Source organism: Ailuropoda melanoleuca, chromosome X, assembly GCF_002007445.2.
Source record: "Ailuropoda melanoleuca isolate Jingjing chromosome X, ASM200744v2, whole genome shotgun sequence".
NCBI lineage: Eukaryota > Metazoa > Chordata > Mammalia > Carnivora > Ursidae > Ailuropoda > Ailuropoda melanoleuca.
Genome location: NC_048238.1, coordinates 109,716,498 through 109,742,127, shown reverse-complemented (window position 1 = coordinate 109,742,127; position 25,630 = coordinate 109,716,498). Strand labels below are relative to the sequence as shown.

At 41.8% G+C, this 25,630-nt stretch overlaps 1 long non-coding RNA gene across 3 annotated transcripts; it reads right to left on the bottom strand.

The window, feature by feature from the left end:
* Window positions 1-1,520: 1,520 nt before the first annotated feature.
* Window positions 1,521-25,586, bottom strand: LOC117797469. 3 transcript variants are annotated; one of them, XR_004622474.1, is made up of 4 exons: window positions 25,411-25,586; window positions 24,933-25,201; window positions 1,980-2,199; window positions 1,521-1,569 (listed from the first exon to the last, which is right to left on the bottom strand). It is a non-coding gene; the product is annotated as an uncharacterized LOC117797469 (long non-coding RNA). The 3 variants fall into 3 exon arrangements; XR_004622473.1 differs by having other exon boundaries at window positions 24,933-25,089; XR_004622472.1 differs by lacking the exon at window positions 25,411-25,586 and having other exon boundaries at window positions 24,933-25,391.
* Between the last annotated feature and the right edge of the window lie 44 nt (window positions 25,587-25,630).

Below are 25,630 nucleotides of genomic sequence, written 5' to 3'. Positions count from 1 at the left end.
AAAAACATCTTGTGACTCTGACACTGACTCTCTGAGGAATGTTGGACAAGTCTGTTTTCCTCTCTAAGCTTTACTTATTTATCTTTGTAGTGGTGATGATTTCTACACTACACTTAGGGCAGTGAATAAAACCTGTAATGTATGGCCTACAGTATATGATATCCATTGACTGCAATACAGAAGTTCTGGAGGTATGACACTTGTTCCTGCTCAGAATATTCATAATTTATTATCCTTTTTGCATTCTCATGACTAATTGTTAGTTTTCCTGCCTCTTCTTTGTTGTTCCTCCCTCCAATGTCAGTATGGCTTTCAGGCTTTCTCTAAGAATACTTAAAGACAAGCTGAGATTGTTTATTTTCTCATATCTCCTATTTCTCAGGGTCTAGAAATAGCACTGGTATCCTTTTTGTTCCAGATGATGGCTCTTCTACCTTCTTTTAAAACAAATAAAACAAAAACAAAAAAGAAATTTTCAGTCATTTAAGTCCTGTGTTATTTAGATATTCAACATTCCCTCTTTCCCTGCTTTTTTAATCTACAGATCTGCTAGCCACTCACTGAGAACTTGACACCTGGCTCACCATGTTATTTTGCACCCTAAGTTCTGCCATCATGGATGACTTCAGCATCAATGTATGTGGTTAATTCCTCCAACTCCCCAGGTTCTGAATTCCTTAACATCCTTGTTTCCAAAGACCCTCTCCTCATTTGATCTTAGCCACCCACTCCCATTGTCACACCATAGACCTTAGTATTTCCTTCTTTGTTTCACCTCCAGAACCAGTATTTCAAGTATTCTATTCTCTGACCACAAACTCCTCCCCTGAATTTCTTGCTCTACTCTCCAGCATGACTATTCTTCAACATCTAGGGGCTCACCAAGTATTGACTTTTTTTTGGTCTCTCCCCATCTTCTATCCCTTTCCCTTTTCTTTTTTTTTTCTTTTTCTTCTTTTGCCTGACCCCTTATCCTATTTGGGTAAAATTGCTTACCATTTCAGTTGCATCCTTGCCAATGCCTCGCCTAAACTCTCTTGCCTCTCATTTTTGTGTAACTCCAACTCTGCATAAAGTGAACAATCTGCTTTCTCTGTGCCTGAGTCTCAGCACTTGAATAATGCTGGAAAAAGCTGCACTTAAGGAAGGCTGATTTCATTCTAAATGAATAATTATCAACTTCAAACAGTTCTCCAACACTGCCTGGCAGTTCTACCACAGGGCAACTCCCCCCCCCCAACCATTCATCCACAGTAACTATTTCAAATCTTATTTACTAGCTTTAAAACTCTAACTTCCTCCCTTTACTCCCTCCCCATGTCAGCATAGAACTCCCTGGTTCACACACATACACAAAATAAAAATCAACAGAAGGAAATTTACCTATGCCATGTGATGCGGTTTTGGAATATAGGTGAGGTTCAGTGGGGTGGAGTCTGGAGCCGATGACCAAGAAAGAATTCTTGAGACATCTTTGGTGCAAAATGGTAGCTTATTAAAGCACGGGGACAGGACCCATGGGCAGAAAGAGCTGCTGCACCAGCGTTGTGAGGGGTGGCTGATTATACACTATGGGGATGGGGGAGGTAAAGAAAATGGGAGGTTGAGAAAATATTTTCATATGTTAAAGAAGACCCACAGGATTCCTGAGGCCTTGCCATTGTCAAGTTAAGGTTGTTTTTCCCTCTAGCAAGGCATTAGCATTAAGATAGTTGGGGGCTTCCTGGAAGAATGTCACACATGTCCCACCCAAGAATAGGGGCTGGGGGAAGGTCACAGGGTGTCAGTTTATGCTTTGTCTTCAGCCAGCCTTCTGCTCCCTCATCACCATGTTTATTAAATCTACAAAACTACCTCTACCAGCACCAATCTTTACCTGTGTCATCCATTTATGTTAGAGAAGGTGATCACCCTTCTGTTTTGGTCAAATCCCCCACCCTTGCTTTGATTCACAGTTGGGCCCAATTTCTCAGTCTTACCCTATCAATTATTCTTTCTCTATCTTGTATGTTCAACTGCTACCTCTTGTCTGGAATTTGAGTACTAGCAGAGCTGGGACTTTGTTGACTTGATCAGGATATGTGTGTAACTGGGGCACCTGGGTGGCTCAGTTGTTAGGTGTCTGCCTTCGGCTCAGGGAGTGATCCCGGCGTTCTGGAATCGAGCCCCGCATCAGGCTCCTCCGCTAGGAGCCTGCTTCTAAAAAAAAAAAAAAAGATATGTGTGTAACTGACTTTTTTAAAGATTTTATTTATTTATTTAGGAGAGAGAGCAAGAGAGAGAGCATGAGTTGGAGGAGGGGAGAGGGAGAGGGAGAAGCAGAGTCCCCATTGAGCAGGGAGCCCCATGCAGGGTTCAATCCTATGACCCTGATATCATGACCTGAGCCAAAGTCAGAAGCTTAATCCACTGAGCCACCCAGGTGCCCCGTGTGTAACTGACTTTTACTGGAAGCAAATTCAGGGCACATCCTGAGCAAGGTGGTTTAGAACAGCAGTCTCCAATATGAGGTGTATGGGTGTGATTCATTGTGATATGAGAAAGAAAACACTACAACTTGTTTCTCTGTCTTTGAATGTAAAAAGTGAGACAGAAATTTATCTTCCCACTATGGAGTATGCATGTTAATCTATTGTCCTCATCTCATTTTGTCCATTCATGTGACAGATAGTCCTGAGTCCTGTGCTGTGGAAGAGGTACCCTGAGGTAAGAGGAAAGATGAACAGTGTTCTAGCATTTATAGTAGGACGCTCATGACTGTCAGCATTTTGAGCAAGCTAAGTAATATGTGTGCTAAGTAATATGGATTTATAGACATCAACCAATTTATTTCATGATAGTTTTATTAAAGTATAATTCACTTAGTATAAAAGTTAGTGGGTTTTAGTATATTCACCAAGTTCTGCTACCATCACCACCATCTAATTTCAGAACATTTTCATGACCCCAGATAGAAACTCATGCCCATTAGCAGTCACTCTTCATTTCCCCTCAACTGCCCCCTCAACTGCAGACAACTACTAAACTACTTTCTGTTTCTATGGATTTTCCTCTTCAGGGTATTTCATATAGACAGAATCACACAATATATGTCCTTTCATGCCTAGCTTCTTTCACTTAGTATGATGTTTTCAAGGTTCATCCATATTGTAGTATGTATCAGTACTTCATACCTTTGTATGCCCAAATGAGAATAGATTGTATGGATAGAGCCCATTTTGTTTATCCATTCATCTGTTGATAGACATTTAGGTTGTTTTCACTGTTTAGCCATTATGAGTAACACTATTATGAACATTTATGCACAAGTTTTTGTGTAGATGTATGTTTTCATTTCTTTTGGGTAAAAACCTAGTAGTGGAATTGCTGGGTCATATGCAAACTATGTTTAGCTTTTTAATTAACTGTAAAACTGTTTTCCAAAGTGGCTGCACCATTTTATAATCCATCAGCAATGTATAAAGATTCCAATTTCCTCACACCCTCTGTAACAGAAAATGAGAAAAAATATTTGCAAAGTATATATCTGATATGGGACTTGTATCTAGAGAATAAAAAGAACTCTTACAACTCAAAAAAGATAAATGACCTAACTAAAAATTGAGCAAAGGGTCTAAGTGAACCTTTTACCAAAGATGATATGCAAGTGACCAAAAAGCACATGAAAAAAATGCTCAACATCATTAGGTTTTAGAGAAATGCAAATCAAAACCACAATGAGATACAAAATCACACATGCCAGGATGACTAAAATCAAAATGATCATCCCAATGAATCATGGAACACTAAATCAAAAACTAATGAAGTGCTGTATGGTGACTAACATAACATAATAGAAAAAAAATAAACAAACAAAAAAATGACACCATCCAATTTTAACTCAACACACCCTCACAAAACAAATAAGAGCTTTTAAAAGTTTTCTGAAAAGAAACGGCAGATTGAAGATAACATTAACAGTATGTATAAGCATAAATGAATGATAAGAAAATGGCACCACTGACACTTCAACTAATCTGGGAATAAATCCATTATAAGCTACATGACAAGCTAATCACGTGTGACAAAAAATGGCAAAAACTTGAAATTATCAAGACAATATGAAATGCGATATTTCATTATTATTGTTAATGACGAACTTTGCTATTAAGTGTATACTACGCCTTGAGAAAATAGCAAATTTCAGGGTAAAGCTGTAAGAATTTATAAGATATTTATGAGTATTATTTAGCTATATTTGTATTATCCTCCCTAAAACTCTGGATTTAAATGTTTTATAATATAGATGTATAATATATTTATAATAAAAAGATTGTCCAATGCATTGTATATATAAGCTATAAACAAATATTCATATATTGGGGATAGATGTTTGATAGGATGGGCAATCATAGAAGTGTGAAGATTACTCTTTTAGAGCCCAGACCTAAACTTATGTCTTAACTAAATCCCTTAGATGGAACTTTGAACAAGTTATTTAGCCACTTTAGTCTTGGTTCTTCATCTAAAAAATGAGAATGCTGATAACCTTTACTTTATGGAGTGGTTGTGAGGATTAACCTATATAATACACATTAAACATCACAGTGCTTGCATGTCGTATATGCTCAATAAATATGGTGTTGGCAATGATGATGAAGAATTCTTGGCAGGGATGGATAGTAGAGATATAAACCTAGCACAATAACAAGCTAGAATTTAATATGAGAACTGTTTTGTAGCCCCAGGGAATGTACAGTGTACAGTATCACAGTATCACTGTCACCCTCACCCTTAATGACCCCGTCTGCTACTTCTCGAAATTCTTCCTCCTCCTTCCAATGTTCCCTATCAGTTCTAGTTTCCAAACGCCATTCTTCCTGGCTCATTAAAATAAAGGGAAAAACACCTGTTATTTTATTATACTGAGGAATTTAATTCTTGTTGATCTTGCCCCTTCCACCTCCACTTTGTCCACTGGTTCTGGTTCTCATGGCCATGTAACCCTAATAAGAAGATTTTTTCTAATAAAATTCAACTTTCCTTCAGGGCCAATACACTGAAACTGCAGCCAGCTCTTAAAATAACTATTGTTCTTCTCCCACCATAAACAAACAAATGAATAATTGAACAAATAAATGAGCCATCTTCTCTCTTCAATGAAAGACCTCAGGGCCTCCTTTCAATCAAATAAGATTGCTGCAATCAAAAAAGCAACCTTTTTCTGTTACCCCACATGTTCCCTAGCAGCTGCCCTTCATTCTACCACCTTAGGCTGATTTGACTTGCTTAAACTCAAGGCACTCAGGCATTGGCAGTATTGGTGGGGGATGACAATGGAGATTGCTTAATTTACAGAGGAGGAAGTAGCCAGATGTAGCAACATGAGTCTGTGTTTCAGGAAATAGGAAATCTGGGTAGTAGGCTGAATTCTCATGGGCAAGAAACTAACTTTCTTGGATTTCAGGTCTTTTTGTCTGTTAAACATGACGTTAGAACCAGATTAGAGAGAAGACATTATAAACCATGCAGCGGAGTGCTTTATATTCCCTTGTTGCTGTGGGACAGGAAAAAGGCTGAAAACTACTGAATTTGATTATCTAAAAACAAACCAGAAACAAGAAGTTTCAGCCACTAGGATGGGGACATTAGAGTAGACGTCATTTTCACCTTCAATATTAGTATACTTTTCAAAACTTAAATAACTGTCATGTGCTGATTTTCTAATTAGTCACCATAAAAGGTGAAGTGAAAAACTCAAGATGCACATTTATATATAGTCTGATTTTAATTTTGCATAAAAATATGTATGCATATGTAAGAAAATTCCAGAAAGAAAAAGCCTAAAATGAAACAGTGTTTTTCTCTGAGTGGTGGTATTGTGATAATTGTATTCCTTTTCTCCATACTTTTTGATATGTTATAAATTTTATACAATAAACACAGATTTTTTAACCAGGAAAATAATAAAACATTAAAAATTAAATTTAAAGGCTCCGTTTTGCTGCCAAAATGATAGCAAAATGGGCTTCAGCCCTACTCCACTCCCCTCCTCGGGAATGAGCCCAAATCCAGTGTCTTCCTGTGTGAGGTTTGATTTTGGTAGTCATTTCCTCCTGAGCTTTGGGACAAGTGGAGCCCACCAGGCTTGTGTTTTGCCATGTGTTTATAGAGTCCTGGAGAAGCTCCATGAGGTATATCCACTCCATTACTACTGTATGGAACTGCTGAATCACTATATTGTACACTTGAAACTAACATTACATTGTGTGTTAACTGGAATTTAAATAAAAACTTTAAAAATAAATAAATAAAACTACAAAACTTCTAGATGAAAACTTTGGAGAAAATTCTCATAGACAGAGTAGGCAAAGATTATCTTGGCCAGGACTCAAAGAAACACTAACCATAAAAAGAGAAAAATCATAACTTGACCTTCATCAAAATTAAAAGCCTCACAAATAAGAACAAAGTTAGAGATCTCTAACTACCAGATTTGAAGACCTACTATAAACCTACAGTAAACAAGACAGTGTAGAAATGTCGTAAGGACTGACACAGAGATCAATAAAACGGAATTCACAGTCCAAAAATAGGTGCACACTTAAAAAGTCATTTGATTTTCCACAGAGCTTCAAAGCAATCCTAGTGGGTAATGAGACTTGAACAAATGATACTGGAAAAACTGGATATCTATACAGAAAAAATTAACCTCAACCCCTCTCACATACCATAAACAAAAATTAATTCAAGGTGGATCATAGATCTAGGTCAAGTTTCATTCTTTTGCATATAGCTGTCCAATTTTCCCAGCACCATTTATTGAAGAGACTGTCTTTTTTCCACTGGATGTCTTTTTCCTGTTTTGTCGAAGATTAGTTGCCCAAAGAGCCGAGGGTCCATTTCTGGGTTCACTATTCTGTTTCCTTGGTCTATGTGTCTGTTTTTATGTCAGTACCATGCTGTCTTTGTGATCACAGCTTTGTAGTACAGCTTGAAACCCGGCAATGTGATGCCCCAGCTTTGTGTTTCCTTTTCAACAATTCCTTGGCAATTCGGGGCCTTTTCTTTTTCCACACAAATTTAAGGGCTGTTTGCTACAGTTTGGATAAAAAGCTTCTGCACAGCCAAGGAAACAGTCAAAAAAACTAAGAGGCAGCCCACAGAATGGGAGAATATATTTGCAAAGGACACTACAGATAAAAGACTGGTATCCAAGATGTACAAAGAACTTCTCAAACTCAATACACAAGAAACAAATAAATCAAAAAATGGGCAGAAGATATGAACACTTTTCCAATGAAGACATACAAATGGCTAACAGACGCATGAAAAAATGTTCAAANTATCAATATTTGCTGCAACATGGACAGGACTGGAGGAGATAATGCAGCGAAATAAGTCAAGCAGAGAAAGACAATTATCATATGGTTTCACTCATTTATGGAACATAAGAAGTAGGAAGATCTGTAAGGGAAGAAAGGGAAGACGAAAGGGGGAGTAAACAGAAGGGGGAATGAACCATGAGAGACTGTGGACTCTGGGAACCAAACTGAGGGCTTCAGGGGGGGTAATGTGATAGGCTGGTGATGGGTATTAAGGAGGGCACGTATTGCATGGTGCACTGGGTGTTATACACAAATAATGAATCATGGAACATTGCATCAAAAACTAGGGATGTACTGTATGGTGACTAACATAATAGAATAAAAAATATTATTATTTAAAAAAAACTTAGGTGGTGTCTTTAGATTTGTGCATTTCATTGTATGTAAATTTTAAATGGAAAGAAAAAACTGTAAACAAAGATCGAACTCTAGTTAATGAAATGCCTAATGAAATATTTGTGAGGGAAATAACTGTTGTCTCTAATTTATTGAAGTGCACACAAAAAATAAAATGAACAGTTCCATAGAGGGATGGATAGCTGTGGTAAAACAAATATAATAAAACAATGGTAGAGTCTAGATGGTTGTATAAAAGTGTTTACTTTGCTGTATGTTTTTTATCTAAGAGAATTGAAAATATACATCCGCACAAAAATTTGTACCCAAATTTGTGTAACATATTTATTCATGTTTTCCCCGAACTGAAAATTATATGAATATCTATCAATAAGTGAGTGCATAAACAAACTGGTATGTCTATGCAGTGGAATACTACTCCATATTAAAACTGAATGAACTGCTACACATAACATGCATGAATTTTACAGACATAATATTTAGCAAAAGAAGGCATTCATAAAGTAATCCATTGCAGTATGATTCCCCATATGTGAATTCCAGAATAGGCAAAGCTAATGCACTGTGATTGAAATTAAGTAAGTGGCATTGCCTGGGATGAGAGGCAAGAGTGGTAGTTGTGGGAGAATTCAGGAGCTTCTTAGGGTAATACAAATATTCTGTTTCTTGATTGTGCTGATGATTACACAACTAAGTATATTTTTAAAAATCTCATGCAACTGTAATACAATTTAACTGGGTGTATTTTATTATATGTAAAAAAAATGCTGCAATTAAGCAGATTTTAAAAATACCTAAGCCACATCCTGATTTTCTCCTGTCATACAATGGCTCCCCATTTCATCTCATGGTAAAAGCTAAAATAATCCCCAAAGCCTAAAAGTCCCTAGTGATCTGCTTCCCCTTTCCTTCTCCAACCTCTCTGACTTCAACTCAATATTCTTGGTCTTGCTCACTCCACTTTCACTGCGCTTGGCCCCCTTGCTTTTCCTTGAAACACGCCAAGCATGCTCTCACTTCAGGGACTTTGCACTCACTCTTTCTTCTGTTTGAAATGCTGTTTTTCCAAATATCCACAACATGGCTCATCCCTCATCTCTTCTGGGTCTTTACCAAATGTTATCTTCTAAATGAGACCTTCACTGATGCACTATTTAAAATTGAGCGCGTGTGCACAGACCTAACACTCACCATACACTTTTCCCTTCTTCTTTTCTTACCTTTTTCTTTTTACCTTTTTACCTTTACATAAGGTAAAACATACGTGCTTTACGTATCATATGTGTCAGCCATTCTCAATATACCCTTGTTAAATTGTAAGGTTCAATTTTTATTTTGTCCATTGTTGTGTTGCCAGAGCTTGTTACAGTGCTTGAGACATAGCAGAGTCCCAATAAAAATTTGTTGAATAAAGAAAGGATCTTTAGGCTGATATTGGGGACCTTTCTTGGAGAGGAAAATGTGAGAGAGGTCAAATGGCAAACTATTTCCTCAGACCTGAAGGGTGTGACCTTAACTGGACTTCTGTGCAGTTACCTAGTGGCTCCAAACAAGCTTCAAAGTCTTTCCCCATAAGTGAATTGGATATTCTGCGTGGGAATAGACAAAAAAAGCCTTTAATCCCCCAGAACTGGGAGAAGGCATACGGGGAGGGGGATCCTATTCTGAAGACTTTGGGGCCAATATCTTAACATATAGAGTTGGATTGTAAGTTTGAGAAAGATGACTGGCAGGCAGAGTCCCTGGCTCTGCAGGGTGGGAAAAAAAGGCAGTAAACTAGATTGCACCATTAGACCTGGTAATTCTGGGGTAAGGAATGCAGCTCAGGATAGTATGCTCTGATGGAGAGAAGGAAGGAGAGGTGTGGGAGATGGCATCCTGTTTAGGGAGGTCAGACTTACTGGGGCTCCAGACGCCTGATGGAGGATGGCAGAGCCCTGGATTGGGCATCAGGTTATAAAAGGGAAAATGGCAGCCTGCTGACAAAGGGCCATTTTCCTGAGATTTGGCCTCTGCTCCACAGTTCACTGCCAAAATCCCTCTGAGTTTAACTTCAAAGGTACTTTTTATATATTTAAGGGATTAGAATAAACGCCAAAGCCTCTGAAAGACCAGTTACAATTAAATAAAATCAGAAGCTCAATGCCTCTTGGTTGAACAGCTTACAGGCTGGGGAAGAAGAACACTCCCTGAGTTAGAATCTAAAGATTATGGTTTGAATCACAGCTTGACAACTCTGGCAATGAAACCTTGGGTAAGTCACTTTCCTTCACTGATTATCAATTCCATCATCTGTAAAATGGGATACTCATTCTAGCATGTCAGCTCTACCTCAGGGCTAACATGAGGATCAAATGAATGTGTGGCCAGGAGATATTTTAGAAATTGATTGTTCACAGGTTCAGGTAGCACACTGGTGAAAAACTAACTGGATACATTTAAAGATCGAAAGAAAAATCTTCCAGCTCACTTGATCCTGGCTCAAGTGAGTTTCTGGGTAATTGAGAACAATTATCAACATGCAATCCTCCCATGAGCCACCAGCAACAAAATCCAGGGAAGGACCCAGGAATCTAAATTTTAACAAGTCCACCAAGAGGTTCTGATGGCCACGAAGTTCAAGACCTGCTTCATCTGTCAGCTACACATGAAATTTCATTTGCCTTTGGGTTTATTTCTCTCTAATACTTAGCTCTGTTGGTAGTCTTGCTAAAGAGTATACCTGTTCCTGCTGGAGTTGGGTGGATCATCTTGCTTTTAGCTGGGAATAAGCAAGCTGCACTATTAATCACAAAGAAATAGTCTGATTGATTGCTAAACAATCTGTTTACCTGGCTTCAGCCATAGGTGAAACTATTCAGAACTGCTCACCATATATTCCTGAGTCACCAGCATTATCTTTGTCATATATCCCATTCAAAAATCACAGTTGATGAGTTTTCAGGCTTCAGACTTTGCGAGGTTCCTGCTGGTGATTGTCATAGACAAATAAATATTGACTACATTCCCTATGCCGTATAATACATTTCCATGTCTTATTTATTCTATAACTGGAAGTTTGTACCTCTTAATCCCCTGTACCTATTTCATCCATCCTCCTATCCCCTTCGCCTCTTGTAACCATCAGTTTGTTCTCTGTATCTATGAGTCTGTTTCAGTTTTGTTTTGTTTTGTTTTGATATAAATTATACTTACGAGTGAAATAATAAGGTATTTATATTTCTCTGACTTATTTGACTTAGTATAATACCCTCTAGGTCCATCCATGTTGTCACAAATGGTAAGATCACTTGTTTTTAATACTTTTCTAAAAGCATCAAGGAGAAGCCAACATAAACATTCTGACTCTTCTCAATGACTTTTTGTACTGCTAGACTCTCAGCAAGCATTAGACTGAATTTCAAGTTAGTTTAGGTGACAGTTTTACTATGCTTTGCCATGGCATGAAAGAAGTCATCAGCTTTCAACTTTATAATATCAATATATTTGTCCCCCTCCACACACTGATCTGCTACGTTTTTGTTGTAATAACAATACAATAATATTTTGTATTTCAAGATACAATTCCACTTTAGTTAAGGTAAAGTTTAGTTGTCCTAACAGAAACTTACCAATAGGATGGCTGAGATAACAAAGCAGTTTCTAATTTAACAGTCCTGATGTGAAGGATGCTGGTTGGCAAGTGGTTCTGCCCCTTTGAAGTCATTTATGAGCCCAGGTTCCTTCCAAATTGTTACTTGGCTGTCCATTAGGGCACTGATATAATTGACCTAATTAAATGTGGGTAACTACCATAAATGGGTCCAGCTGGTGGGAAGTGGGAAGAGGACAAGGAGAAGATACACTGTGGTCTTAAGGTGCATACATTCCATTAGGGATAATATAGTCACATGACAGCATCTGACTTCAGGAGATTTTTGGAAATGTGGTATAGCTGGGAAGCAATGTGCCCAGCCACAATTTTATTATTATAGAAGAAAATGTAACTACATTTAAGTGCACAGCTAGCAGTCTTGACCACACCCATTTCTCCTTGCTTCTTCCACACCCAGAAGCTACATTGAAACCTTTACTTTTTTTTTTTGTACCTAAAGAATCTCTGTATTGTTTAACTCAGCAAGCACTTTCTCAGTCTGTAGCACACTTGACCTTCCTAATAGCACTGTGAAGCAGGCAAGGTGTGATTTGGGGCTCCAGTGGAAAGAGAAATAAAGCAAGGCTCAAAGAAGTTATCTGCCCCACAAGTGGTAAATGTGTGGTCAAAACCCTGATCTTCCAACTCCAAGAACCTGTAATATTTTACTACCTTATGTTCCATCTTTCTTCCTTTCTAATAATCATCTGCTATATGATTCTTAGCTGTTTACCTCCATTGCTGCTTGTCTACTGCCCCCTCCTCCCAGGAAATGGTCAAAGCCACACAAGATTGGAACTTTCTTTACCTTGGCAGTTTGATGGTGTGTGTTCCCAGTGGGAATTCCTGGGCAAAACCAAACCAAAATGTTTTCTGTCCTTTGTACTATTGCTTAGAACAGGTTCTCAATCATTTTGCACATGTCACTTGTACTCTTTGGTATGCTCTCCATTCTGCTCTGTTAAAGCCTTTGTTCATCTATCCCTTCAACTCTGGGCCCAATACACACTTCTGAACAACATTCACTATGCTTATCAATATTCATATCCACAGGCCACTTACATGGCCACCCTTGTTCTTCAATAATTCCTTCTTTACACAGGGACCAGGGTGCTATTTTTCAACTTTAAGTCAATCATGTCACTTATATGAGTTCCCTAGAACTGATAATGAAGTATCACAGACTGGGGGGTTTCAACAACAGACTTATTTTCTCTTAGTTTTGGAAGCTATAAGTCTCAGATCGAAGTATCAGCTGGGTCTTCTGAAAACTCTAAACTTGACTTACAGATGGCCATCTTCTCTCTGTGTCTTCTCACAGTCTTCCCTCTGTACATGTCTGTGTCCTAATCTCCTCTTCTTATAAGGACATCAGTCATATTGGATTAGGGCACTGCACTAATGACCTCATTTACCTTAATTACCTCTTTAAAGACCCTAGCTCCAAAAATAGCCACATTCTGTGGTACTAGGGGTGAGAACTTCAAGGTTGAATTGAGAGGGATACAATTCAGATCATAACACCATTTCTCTGTTCAAAATCTAATGATCCCCCATTTCAGAGTGAAAAGTAGTGTCCTTTTAATGGCTCAGGATCCAGCCCCTGGCAATTCCCTTATTTTATCCCTCTACCACTCTTCCCTTTGCCTGCACTCCTTTAAGTCACACCAGGCCCACTGCAATTTCTCCAACACATCAGGCACTCACCCACCCACCTCAGGGCCTTATATTCCTGTTCCTTCTGCCTGGAATGTTTTCCTCTCAGACATCCATGTGGCTCACTCCTTCCATTTGATCCCCTTATAAATCACAGTATCCTATAAAATAATGAACTATACCCTCAACACTACATTATTTCCTCCACTGCTTTATTTCCCTTCATAGCATTTTCCATTTTCTAATATATCATATTTTTAAAGTGTCTCCTCCCATGAAATGCAATCTTCATGAGGCCAGGGACATTTTCTGTTTTGTACTTCTATATCCCCAGCTTGTAAAAGAATCTCGAATATATGAGAATACAACTGAGTTGGAGGGAAGGAAAGCCTCAGAGCAACTGAAATCACAATCATGAAGCCCATGCTCCACACTTTTTTTATGGAGGCGGGGGACAGTGTCCAGAAACTTAAGTTTACATAAAGTTCTATGAAACATATATATCCAAATTCCAATGCCAACGCAAATGAGAAATGGCAAGAAAAAGTGATTTCATTAAAGAAGAAGACTTGTTGACAATCATGAGAAGTGGTAATTGACAGATTCACAGTGAAGTCAAAGAAGAAACCCTGTAAAAAGAGATACACTGACTCAAAAAGCACCTCCATTTGGGGCCATTTTCCATAAGAGTAGTGACTACATTTAAGTAGCAACAAAGAAAACAATTGTCATAGCCAAGAACAGGACACGAAGTTCACAAGAACCAAGAATAATTAAGAAGAGGTTGCGTTTGTCTGGTGTTGCTTCATTTTGCTAAGGTAGAAAAATGTGCCATACCTGGAAGATGTGGAGTTTTTCTTCCTAATACGTGGTTTAAATGGCTATTTTCAAAACCCTTGATGCTGAAAGTGATAAACTTCCTTTAGACTCCTTCATGTACATTCCTCACTCCCCAGGCTAGGAAGTGTGATATAAGAAGTATGGTTGTTCTCAGCACAGCCCTGCTGCTCACTTTCTCCTGATCTGAGGATGGGAATACGTTGCCTTCAGTTTTCCTGAAGACTTGAACCAGAGCTTCCATTGTCTCCCTTGGCACCTTCCTTCCTCCAACTCACCCCCAATTTGATGTTGCCTTTTGGATTTTCCTCACTGCCTTCCCACGAGGACCATCTGGAAAATTGCCCACCAGTTTATAAAGACCTCATGTCTATCTAACATGCCATGTGACCCTTCACTGGGGTTTGCCAATCAAGCAAATCATAGTCATTCTCCATGACCTACTCAGCAAGAAAGCAGGCCAGAGAAGGGATGAAGAAACATGTCTGAATTCATTGCTTCCCTACAACAGTCCCTGGGTGTTGACACCCAGAACCTGAAGCCCAGCCAGCCTAAGCCCTGGACAGAGTCCAAGACCCAAACAGGGAGGTCCAGGGTGGGTCCAGTGAGTCAATAATCTAAGGATGCCGCCAGGGTTCAGAACTTCAAGATACAGTTAACAGAGCCAAGATCCAAAATACAAACTGAGTAACTTCAATAGAAGCACAGGGAGGAGGAGGTTAGAGTAGATTTGGGAGGAAAGCTGGAAAAAGCAAAGTTGCAGCATCCGCAGGGCCAGAAACCCAGTTAGGTTCAAAGGCAAGGGGAATCATAACATCACATTGATCAGAATTCTGTAGGCCAACCTGCAGGCAGCTCATGTTTACTTCTATGAAAACTACAGGGTTCCATCTTCTTCCCAACTCTGTTCTTATTTTTCATAAGCTTTCTGAGGGACTTCAATTCCCATGGCTTCTCCCACTATCTCTGTGAAGCTGACTTTGCTATTTGAACAACAGCAGGAAATGTGTGGCATTCTGTATAAGGGACCCTCATTCTAGTCCCAGCTCTGTTACTTTCTGGCTGTATGATCTTACGCAAGTCATCTAATTTCTCTGGGACTCAGTTGCCTCAGCTGGGAAGAGGGAAAAATAATGTCTATCTCATAGAATTGGGGTAAGGATCAAATAATGAAGATGAAGATGTTTTTGAAAACACAAAGTGTTATACAATATCATTCATAGTATTAATAAGTCAGTCTCTAACCTAGACCTCTGTACTAAGCTCCAGCTTTATATATTCAACTGCCCCTGGAACTTTCTGCTTGGTTATCCCACAGACACCTCAGAGCCAACATATTCCAAACTACCAAAACTTTTATCTTCCATCACAGGGTGTTCTGCCTCTGCTATGGAGCCTAGCTCAGTCAAGGACACTTGAGGCATTAGGAGGCCATACCTAAAACTTTAAAGTTCCCTTAAGCTGAAACTTCTTTCACAACCTACAACCAATCTGTTACCAACAACCAAGCTGAGGACTCTCAGTCCTTTCTTTCTATCCCCTCTGACTTGACCTAGGTCATATTCTCAGTATTTCTGTCCTGGAATATTGCAATAGCACCTTAAGAGATTCAGCTATGCCAAACTCCTCTACTTAAATCATGCAATGTTCCTCAAAAGAAATAACCCAGTCTTAGCACCTTGGTGCTAGAGATACATGCCAGCTGCACTTCCCATCCTATCCCTCTATGTACCCAGTGTTCTCACCACTCCTAATCAGAGCATCCTAAACAGACCATGTCTTTCTAACCTTCATGACCCTTTTCTATTCTGATATAATTTGAACCTTATCATAGAATTAGATCCTTCTTGGAGTTATGCAACTTTACAACCAATTGATATCAAAAGCTCCCCTGCTATAGCTTTCTTCAACTTCCAGTGCTTTTCCCCCCAACACAGCCTCACATGGAAGGCAATTGCTAACTATGGAATATCCAAAATCCTAAGAAGGCATGAGCACTGGACAGGGCTCTGGGTTAATTGTCAGCTGCCTTTAAGTTCAGTTCTTGTTCTAGTTCAAGTTCTGCCACTAAAGAAAAGAGCCAACTCTACTGTGTTATCTGTGAGATGATCCTCAAAGACATTGTTGAGCAGCTGAATAAAGCAACTTAACAGCCCATGTACCTCTGGAATTCCTTATAAATGTTTTTGTTGTCTGAGTCAAGCTAAGTAAGGGTTTTCATTACTTGCAGCTAAAAGCACTGTAAATGTTCGAACACAATAGCTGACTCAAGCAATAACACAAGCCTGTAAAGTATGCATGGGAGTTATCATCTCTTTCTCATCAGTCAAGCAAACAAACAAAAATAAAAACAGGCTCAGAGAGGGAAAGTAATTTCTCCAAGAACACACTGAAAATTCTATGGTTAATTCCATTGATTATGACAAAACTAAAAACTATTTGCAGTCTGGATTATCAGGTGAATCAGCCCTGGTCCCTTCTAATTGTGCTATTAAGTTGCAGCGGGTTGGGTAACCAGCTTCCACAGGATATTTAGAACTGTGTAGACTAAGTAAGCAGGCTCTGAGTAAAGTCCTAAGGGCTTGCCCATGAAGAAATGGCAGAAGCTTTAGTGTCAACTTTGGGACATCCAGATGAGTGTGATGTCTCTATATTCTTGGCTAATCTTTGGTCCATATAGTATCAGAAGCATTAGGATAATGTGTCACCTACTTATTTTTCTGTGTGTGAAAATGATTACTGAATGTCACAGAGTGCATACCTATAGAGGGGGAGCTCAAACCATGCCTGCCTATATGGGCAGGGCAAAGGAGTATTAGGGATGGGCTCTCTAATTCCCAGTTTAAATGTTTTGTTCTGGCCAACTTAGAGTTGAAAAGCAAGGAGTCTTACTGGCCTCTCTACCTTCCCTCAGGTAATTCTTTCCTTATGTCAAAGGACATTTTGCTGTACAGCTAGTCTAAAAGTGATACAAGATGCCCTATGAGTAGTGGGCAACCTATCCTTGGTTCAATCTAAGGTTGAATGACCCACTTGTAAGGGGAGACTATAAAAGAGTTTCCTATTTCAGGAGAAAGTTAGTACCAGCTTCATCAAATCTTTTATAGTCCCTTCCAAATCCTGATTCTTTTTATAGCCCATCATACTAGGCCCTTAGAGATGAAAACATATTCTCTATTTTTTTCTCCTGTCAAAATTTCCCATAGAAATAGGAAGTCTCAAATTTATTTGGCCCACCATGGAGCTCTTTCTATTTCATACAAGAGCACCAGCCCTAATAATTTTGGAACTGAGGCCCAACCAGTGATATTATTGATGATGCATTAGAAAAGAAAGAACACCTGCTCTTTACAAAGACCTTTTTACATTAAAACTACATACTTCTTTGGTGAATTCACCTCCCAGTCTGTTGGAACCAATCATTTTTGTAGAACAGGCTGCTTCACATTGTAGATTCAATGGCAGAGCTTCCATATGGGGAGCCTCTCAGAGCACTTAACCAAGCTCAACACTCCCAACTGCTACAAATGATTGGCAGCTGGTCCCAGCAAGCATTATGAACTTGCCAATCAATTTTCCAAAACCTTGGGAGGAGAAATGTCTTTCATGAAATAGATTACATTTGCCCAGAGCACTAGAGAAAAGGAGCTTCTCTTGGGAATTACAACAAAACTCCTTCCTTTCCTCCCTAACCTACAAGGCAAGGAAGTGTGTCTGCTGAGGGAGGGCAAATAAAACACAGACTCTTCCATCTAGCTGCCTAGCTTCATCCCCACCAGGAAACCACCCTGCTCCCAGTCATCGTTGAAGAATCTGTTTGTTCCCTCGGGACCTTTGACTGTTGGGAAAGTCTTTCTAGAGCTGGGGTGAAGAAATGCAGCACCTCAGGGCTATTGGTGCTCAGAAGCTCTATCCCCTGAACTTGAGGCTTGGGAAAATAGGCAAGCCAGTAAACCATTCAGACTGTTTGGTGCACAGTCCTGCAGCTCTGAAGGATGAGTCATCTGCTTTTACCACCACTTGAAATAAACGATAATGGCTTGGCAGCCTCTCATATAATAATAGCCTTGTCATTTTACCTTCCTCATGCTCCTTTTACTCCACATTGGAATTAGAGATGGGAAAACTGGTTTCGGAGCTGATTGCCCTGAGTGTCCAAGCTACCCAGAAGTTCCAGAAGGAGCCCAGGAAATCTTTTGCACCCTGACCACATTGACAGGCCACTGTTCTTCTCCTGCAATTATTCTTGGCTACATTACCACTTTTAATGGTCCCATGGTATTTTGTACAGGAAATTATCAGACTTACTTCCTTATCTGGGTATTGCCAATTCCTTGCATAAGAATGTAAGCTTCAGGGGCGCCTGGGTAGCACAGCTGTTAAGCGTCTGCCTTCGGCTCAGGGCGTGATCCCAGAGTTGTGGGATCGAGCCCCACATCAGGCTCCTCTGCTATGAGCCTGCTTCTTCCTCTCCCACTCCCCCTGCTTGTGTTCCCTCTCTCGCTGGCTGTCTCTATCTCTGTTGAATAAATAAATAAAATCTTTAAAAAAAAAAAGAATGTAAGCTTCATGAAGGCAGGAACTTAGTCTGGCTTGTCACTGTATCCCCAGCACCCAGAACAGCATCTGTGAGAAAGGAGAGGGGAGCCCAAAATGTTAGCCCCTCCCTACACAAAGAAGGAGGTTACACAAAGAGGGCAGGAGTTGGTAATGGGGGAAGGGTTTCATGAAAGGGAGAACAGGACTCTCTATAACAAGGGGCTTTTTGATATGACATCCCATCCCCCCAACCCCTGCTACAAACATGAGGGTCATAGCTCAACCTATGGTTAATCTTAGACTTAATCATTAAACTTAAGCAGTTAAAAGGAATAAAAACCTGGAGATTGTAAGTGAAATGATTTCTCTATTTAATGTCTTCACTTTGTCCATATAACAGGAAACTTCAGTTGCCTGGGCTGTGTGAGAAACATTCTGCTACCTGATTGGTAAGACAGAGCAAAGGAAAACACAGTGATCCTTGGTTCTTCTGTGCCAGACTTCTGAGAAACACAGGAAGGCCGTCTGCCTTTTGAAGCTTCCTGTCCTTAGGAAAGGTAGTTAAGTTTAATTTGAGGCAGGGGTGAGGGTTAGGATGGCATTTGTGGAAGCCAATTTGAAGCCTCTGCTTGGGATGTGGGGAATTATTTTTCTGTATCTGTCTGACCCCTGTATCTTATTTTTAAATTACAATGAAATTGGAGGGGGAGGGATAAGGGTACAGGTAATCATCTTCCTCAAACTCCAAGAAGACCCACCACTTTCCACACCCCAGTTTCTGTAAGTCCCTGTGCTCATTGCTCTCTATGTAGCACACCCATCCCTGCACCGCTCTGTGCTTCTGCAACTTTAATCAGAGCCTGACCACTCTGGCATCCCCTATATCTTCAAAGCCTCTCACTAGCCCACTAGCACCTTGCTCTATGAGACAGAGGCCTCTACCTTCCCACCTCTTTACCCAAATACAACTCTAGCTCCTCTCCACCTGGAGGACATGGCTTGCCCTGCAGGCCTCTCATTCACACACCCAGTCATTAATCCAGTCAATACACTGCAATAGGCCACCAGCCCTGGGGGCCATCTGAAAGGGTTTATTTTCCTGAACTCCATGTCCCTTAGGGTCTCAGGTAGGGTTGTCACCTTCTACAATGCTGCTTCCAAACCATTACATCTTATACCCTCTTGCTCATTTAATGACATCATCCTCACCCTCACTCCCATGTAGCATAAAGTTTTCACTCTACACTTGGGCATTCCCATCAGCTTATACACATGCTGTCACTTGTCCCATATAACCTCTTGAGCCTCCTTTCTCCAACAACTGTCCCATTGGGCTGTTGTCCTCTGCAATGAAACTCCCCAAGGAATTGTCTATGCTCCTTATTTTCAATGGCCCATCCATCCAAAAACACACACCATACAAACTTCTTTTGTCAAGGTCACTATGACTTATACACGCTAATCACAATGATCAAGTCTTAGTCTTATCCCACTTGACCTTCCAGCAGCAGTTAACAATTGAATTCCTCCCTCCTTCTTGGCTTCAATGATGCCTCATTCTTGATTATTCTCTCACCTCACTGTTACATTTCTCAGTCTTTTTGCCTGGCTCCTTATCTTCTCCCCAGTCTCTTACTGTCCTCGGTTCACTTCTCTAGCTACACTCAGTCCCATGTTCATCTCATCTAGTCCCATGGCTTTAAATGTCATCTCTAGGGGCGCCTGGGTGGCACAGCGGTTAAGCGTCTGCCTTTGGCTCAGGGCGTGATCCCGGCGTTATGGGATCGAGCCCCACGTCAGGCTCCTCTGCTGTGAGCCTGCTTCTTCCTCTCCCACTCCCCCTGCTTGTGTTCCCTCTCTCGCTGGCTGTCTCTATCTCTGTCGAATAAATAAAATCTTTAAAAAAAAAAAAAAAAAAAAAAAAAAAAAAAAAAAATAAATGTCATCTCTATGCTATAGTATGTCACTCCTTTGCTCAAAACTCTCCCAATGACTTCCGTTTTTAAGCAGAGTAAAAGTCAATGTTCTTTCAGTGACACTATATGTTTTGCCAGCCCCACCCCATTACCTCTCTGACCTCATCTCTCACTAACTCCTTGTTCACTCTACTCCAGATGGACTGGCTCTCTTGCTATTCCTGGAACATGTCAAAAATGCTCTGTTCTTAAGTAATTTTTATTGTTTATTCCTTTGTACGTTGGTTGAATAAGTGAATGAGCCTGTCCTTCTTCTCCTTTCCTTTCCTCCCCCCCTCCTCTGAGGAAGAGGTATTCACCCTTGACTAGTAGACCAGTTCTGCACACTAGGCTCTGACTGTACCCAACTACCTACTTAAGGACTTCCCCCCTTCCTTCTTCCCCTCAATTGGCTTCTTCCTTGTAGCATATACACATGTCTCATTCATCTTTAAAACACAAAAATCAGAATTTTCCAAATATTTGGTTCCCTCTAGCTGTTACACTCTGTCCTCCTTCATTGTAAACTTCTTGAGAAGTTGTCTATGTTTTCTGACTTCACATCCTCCTTCACACATTCACTTCTCACAGAAGACACTTTAGCTCCTTCCTTGAACCTCTTTCTCTTATTCTCCAAGGCCTTGGTCCAGGCCCTAGGGACCCAGAGAAGAATCAGATATGGCCCCTTCATTAAGCTCCATCTTCATTTTTGGTCTGGGAGACAGTGATAGCTCTCCCTGCTTTCCAGCCAGATTTTTCAGATAAACTGTGTTCATATTCTCCCTTCGTTCACTGCTCATTTCCTGCACTCCTCAAACTTCTGTGAACTGGCCCCCACCCCAATGCTCCACTACAACAGCTTGTGTCAAGCTTGCTAGTGACTTCCATGTTGATAAACCCAACGGGCATCATTTAATCCTTGTCTTACTAGAATGTTGTTGAACCTGTCATCCTAATAGAAATTTTCCTTCTTCTGTTGGCTACCGTGACAGGTCTCTCAGGACTCAGGCTTATGCCATCTTCTTTCTCCCTGGGTGACTGTATCTAGACCCATGGCTCTATTTTTTTTAAAGATTTTATTTATTTATTTGACAGAGAGACAGCCAGCAAGAGAGGGAACACAAGCAGGGGGAGTGAGAGAGGAAGAAGCAGGCTCCCAGTGGAGGAGCCCAATGCAGCACTCCATCCCAGGATCGCAGGATCGCAGGATCACGCCCTGAGCCAAAGGCAGATGCTTAACGACTGAGCCACCCAGGTGCCCCTAGTCCCATGGCTTTAAATAACACCCATGTACTGGGACTTTCTATCTCCATCCCCAGCCATGCTTCTCCTTCCTTGTAGACTGGACCTGAGTACCACCAGCCTAGGGTGCTCACTCAGTAGTCCAATTCCCCAAGGTCTAGAACCTGTTTCATCCAGTCCATTGTCACCTTCTTGAAATAGGAGCCTTGCTCTACCATGCATGTCTGGGGCTGGGCACTTGCTCCCTGGTCAGATTCTTCCTTGAATTCTTTCAAGACCTCAGTGGTACCAGGTGTTCCTGCACTGCTATTTTTCAGTAATTTATCAGTAATGGTGAAAATGACACATAAGTTTTTTTCATTCAGCTAGCGTCTACTAGAGGATCTGAAATTCAAACCCAGTCCCACCTATAGTGGAGTACAGGGGCACAGGGACCTAATCACTGCCCTGTGCTGCCTCTATCTCCACTGTCTGTCTATCTGCTCTGAAGCTGATCTACTTGCCCCTCCATCCCATTGTAGCTCCCAGCTTAGCCCTATAGAGAATTCTTCTTCTAGCTTGCCTACCCCAGTGTCCCAGGCATCTTGGTCTTGCTGTAAGCTCAGATACTTAACTAGTTAAGAATCTTGCATAACTTTTTGGGACTGGTCTTTTTCCCTTGGTCTAATAGGAAAAACACATTGTGCATGTGTTACAGTTTGGGCCAAGCTAGACAGGAACACATAGACTTTATGACCAGCCACTCTGGTTTTACACCTAAGCCACATGTATAGCATGACACATGGTGGTTTGGTATTGGTTATTAAATGTGATCATTCACAACTGACAAAGGGGTTGCTCACAGCTATTCTGGTCAAAGGGTAACTTGGTTTAGTTATGAAAATAAAGCTGATACATTAACTTTTTTGTTTAAATCCAGCTTGAATATCAAGTTGTAGAGAGATATATTTGAAGTAATCAGCCCAGGATAGAAAAGTGGGGAGACACACACACATACACACACCTAGACAATAAATATGAAGGTTCTTGGGACATTAGAAAGTGAAACACAAAATGCAAGGGACTATTCTCATTCCTGCGACTAAAAGCTCTCCCCCTTCCGCCTTCCCTATTACTGTTCTACCACCCTAGTCACCTGGAGAAGACTCTGCATCTTCTCTAGCAATCTGATACCTTTTTCCTCCTCCCCCACTCCAAGTAGATACAAATTGTGTCAGTTAAACCCCCCCCCATGTTGCTGGCACCCTTCTAATCATCCTGGTGGCTCTGCTCTCATTCAGATCCATACAACTCCTTTTCTGGGAGAAAAAGGACTCTAGCCTGTCCTTCCTGTAAACACTCTTGCCTATCAGAAAGGTCTCCTTGAAGAACAGTTCTGACATGCAATGCACTTGTTTGAAAATCTTCTGTAACTTCCCCTTTGCCTACAAGATAAAGTATAGGTTCTTGGCTCAGCATTCAAGGCCTAGAACTAGCCTGTCCAGCCTGCCACTCCAGCTTTATCTCCGACAGTGCCTCTTCATGCAAATGCTCCCTGCAAACTCTTCCTCGTTTTCTATCAAGCACACACATTTCTGATTTCAATACTTTGGCTGGCTCTATGCTTGGAATGCCCATCTCTGCACCTCTGCCGGTAAGGCCATCTATTGCTATAAGTCTGGGTAAAGCACAGGCTCCTCCTCCTGCCTGCAGTTTCCAGAACTGCCCAGCCAGAGGGAGACCTGGTCTTCCTGGGAACTCCAAGGCACTCATGACTTCCTACCTTGTGTTAGTAATTTTTGAGAGAAGTCCCTGCTCCTCTCTTGAGCCACGTATGTGAGAGCCAAGACTATGTTCAAGGCTTTACTGTATATCCCTCCATTGCCAAGTCCATGGCCTGGCATAGACAAGCGCCCAGGAAGTACTTGGAGAACTGCAACACAGTAATCAGGCCCTGCCTTTTAGAAGGTTCATGAGTTTCCACAGGTCCTCGCAGCTATCCTATTGGAAGAGGTGGGTAAGGAAGATGGCAAAATGTGATTAATCTCCACCCTTAAGAGAAAGGTGCCCCAGGTGGGTCCTCTGACTAGGAAGCTGTAACCACTTGCCTCTTTTGGCTGCCTGGAACTCAGTCACTCATTCACTCATTCAGCAAATGTAACTAATGCTGGTCACTAAGCACTGCACTGAACCCAGGTGAGTACAGGGAAATCAGTCAAACCTCCAATGTCAGTGGAGGAAGCGACATCCATATAAGACACTTCAAGTCCAAGGCCACTTTGCACAGCACTCTGGTGCTGGACAGGAAGGCATGCAGATGGTGGGCAGCTTTCTCCTTTTAGTAAGTTTGGGAATGCCCTGCATTTGCCTGGTCCTGCTCTGCAGCATATCTCCCTAGGGCAAGAGTGGCTACATAATTTACAGGGCCGAGGGAAAAATAAAAATGCAGGGGCATGTGTTCAAAAATTATTAAGAATTTCAAGAGGAGGACAGCAAAGTGTTAAACAAGGTGGGGCCTTTCTGCACAGGTCACAAGCCCATGAAGTTTACCCTGCCACAGGGCTAGGAAGCATGCACTCAAGAGGGCTGAATGTGTCCTGCAGTCTTTTCTTCTCCCTTGCACAGCCTGAAGGAAGGCTAGGTCCCAGTAAACTCGGTGGCACTGGGACACACACAGCTGCATGCAGGCCAGAAACAAATATTTGTTGAGTGCTTACTTTGTGCCCAGAACTCATCTAGGTTTCAGAAATATGGTGGAAAACCAGACGGACATTTTTGTTTGTTTGTTTGTTTGTTTTGGTTTGGTTTCTGTCACTGAGCTTACTCCAGTGAGGGGAAACCCACTATAAACAAGCTCACAAAGAAATGCCCAAGAATGTCATCAGTTAGTGGCAGTGTTGTGGAGATGGCAAAGCAGAGTGATGGGATAGGGGTAGGGTGGTAGAGCGGGTGTATTAGGTTAGCTTGGTACAGCAAAGGCTCTCCAAGGAGCCTCCCGCTAGCTAAGATGCGCACAGCCCCTTCTAGAGCAACAGGTGAGGATGCTGCTAATGTTTGGCATCAGCTTGACAGGCAAATCTCTGCAATCCTTTCCCCTCTCAAGTGAATCACAAGGGTCTGGGTGACAAAGAGGAAGTGCAAGGATGCTTGAGACTCTTCACTATCCCCACTGAATGGGGACACTGGCCCCCACCTTCATCCCCACCCCCAGTGCTTTCTCACTTCTATTTCTGGCATGACTGAAAGCCAAGTCTCCAGAAAGATTTGGCCAGCCAGCCCTGGAAAGGCAGTTTCTGAGGTCCCAGATGGTCCCTCTCAGACGCAAGCCCCAGGGCTAAACTGGACCCACACTGAGTCAGTCCTTACCTCTCTGGGCTTCAGGGAAAGTGCTCCAGTGAATGCCTAGGCCTGGTCCTCTGTCGGTGGGTCCTCTCCTGCCCCCAAATACCTCGGAAACTGGCCTGTGTAGTAGCTCAGGTCAGAGCTTGCTGGGGAGACACCCCCCAAGTCTCTCTTTCTTCCCCTGTGCCAAGGAAGGTACTCAGTTATCCAGCTTCCTTCGGATGCCAAGAGATGTACTCTGAAGGACTGAAGGTCTAGAGTGAAGGTAGGGGAAATCTCAGAGGCCAGGAGGCCTGAGGAAGCAACAGGTGATAAGGGAGGGAGCTCAGGGCTGGAAGCCACAGTTCGATCCCGCGGTGCGTTAGCGGACTGGAGGGGTTCTATAAGGAGGCAGGAGCCCACCCAGTACCCCATCTAGCCCAGCCCAGTCTGGGGCCGCCCTCCCAGCCGCAGCCGCGGGGTCTCCGGTTTCCCCTGCCTGGGGCCCGCGCAGCCAGCTCACCTCTTCCTCCCTTCCCCAGTCCCCCGCCCCTAGCAGTCTGGCAGCGCTGCAGTCGTGGCCGCGGGGGGCGGGGGGCCTTGGCGACAGGGCTCCCTCCTCTTCTCCCTCCTCCTTCCTTCCGCCCGCCGGAGCCTATCCACCCTACTCTCCGCAGCAGCAGCGAACACTTCGTCGGAGATTTCCATCGGGGCTCAGGGGGCGGGGCCAGGGCGAGGGGCGG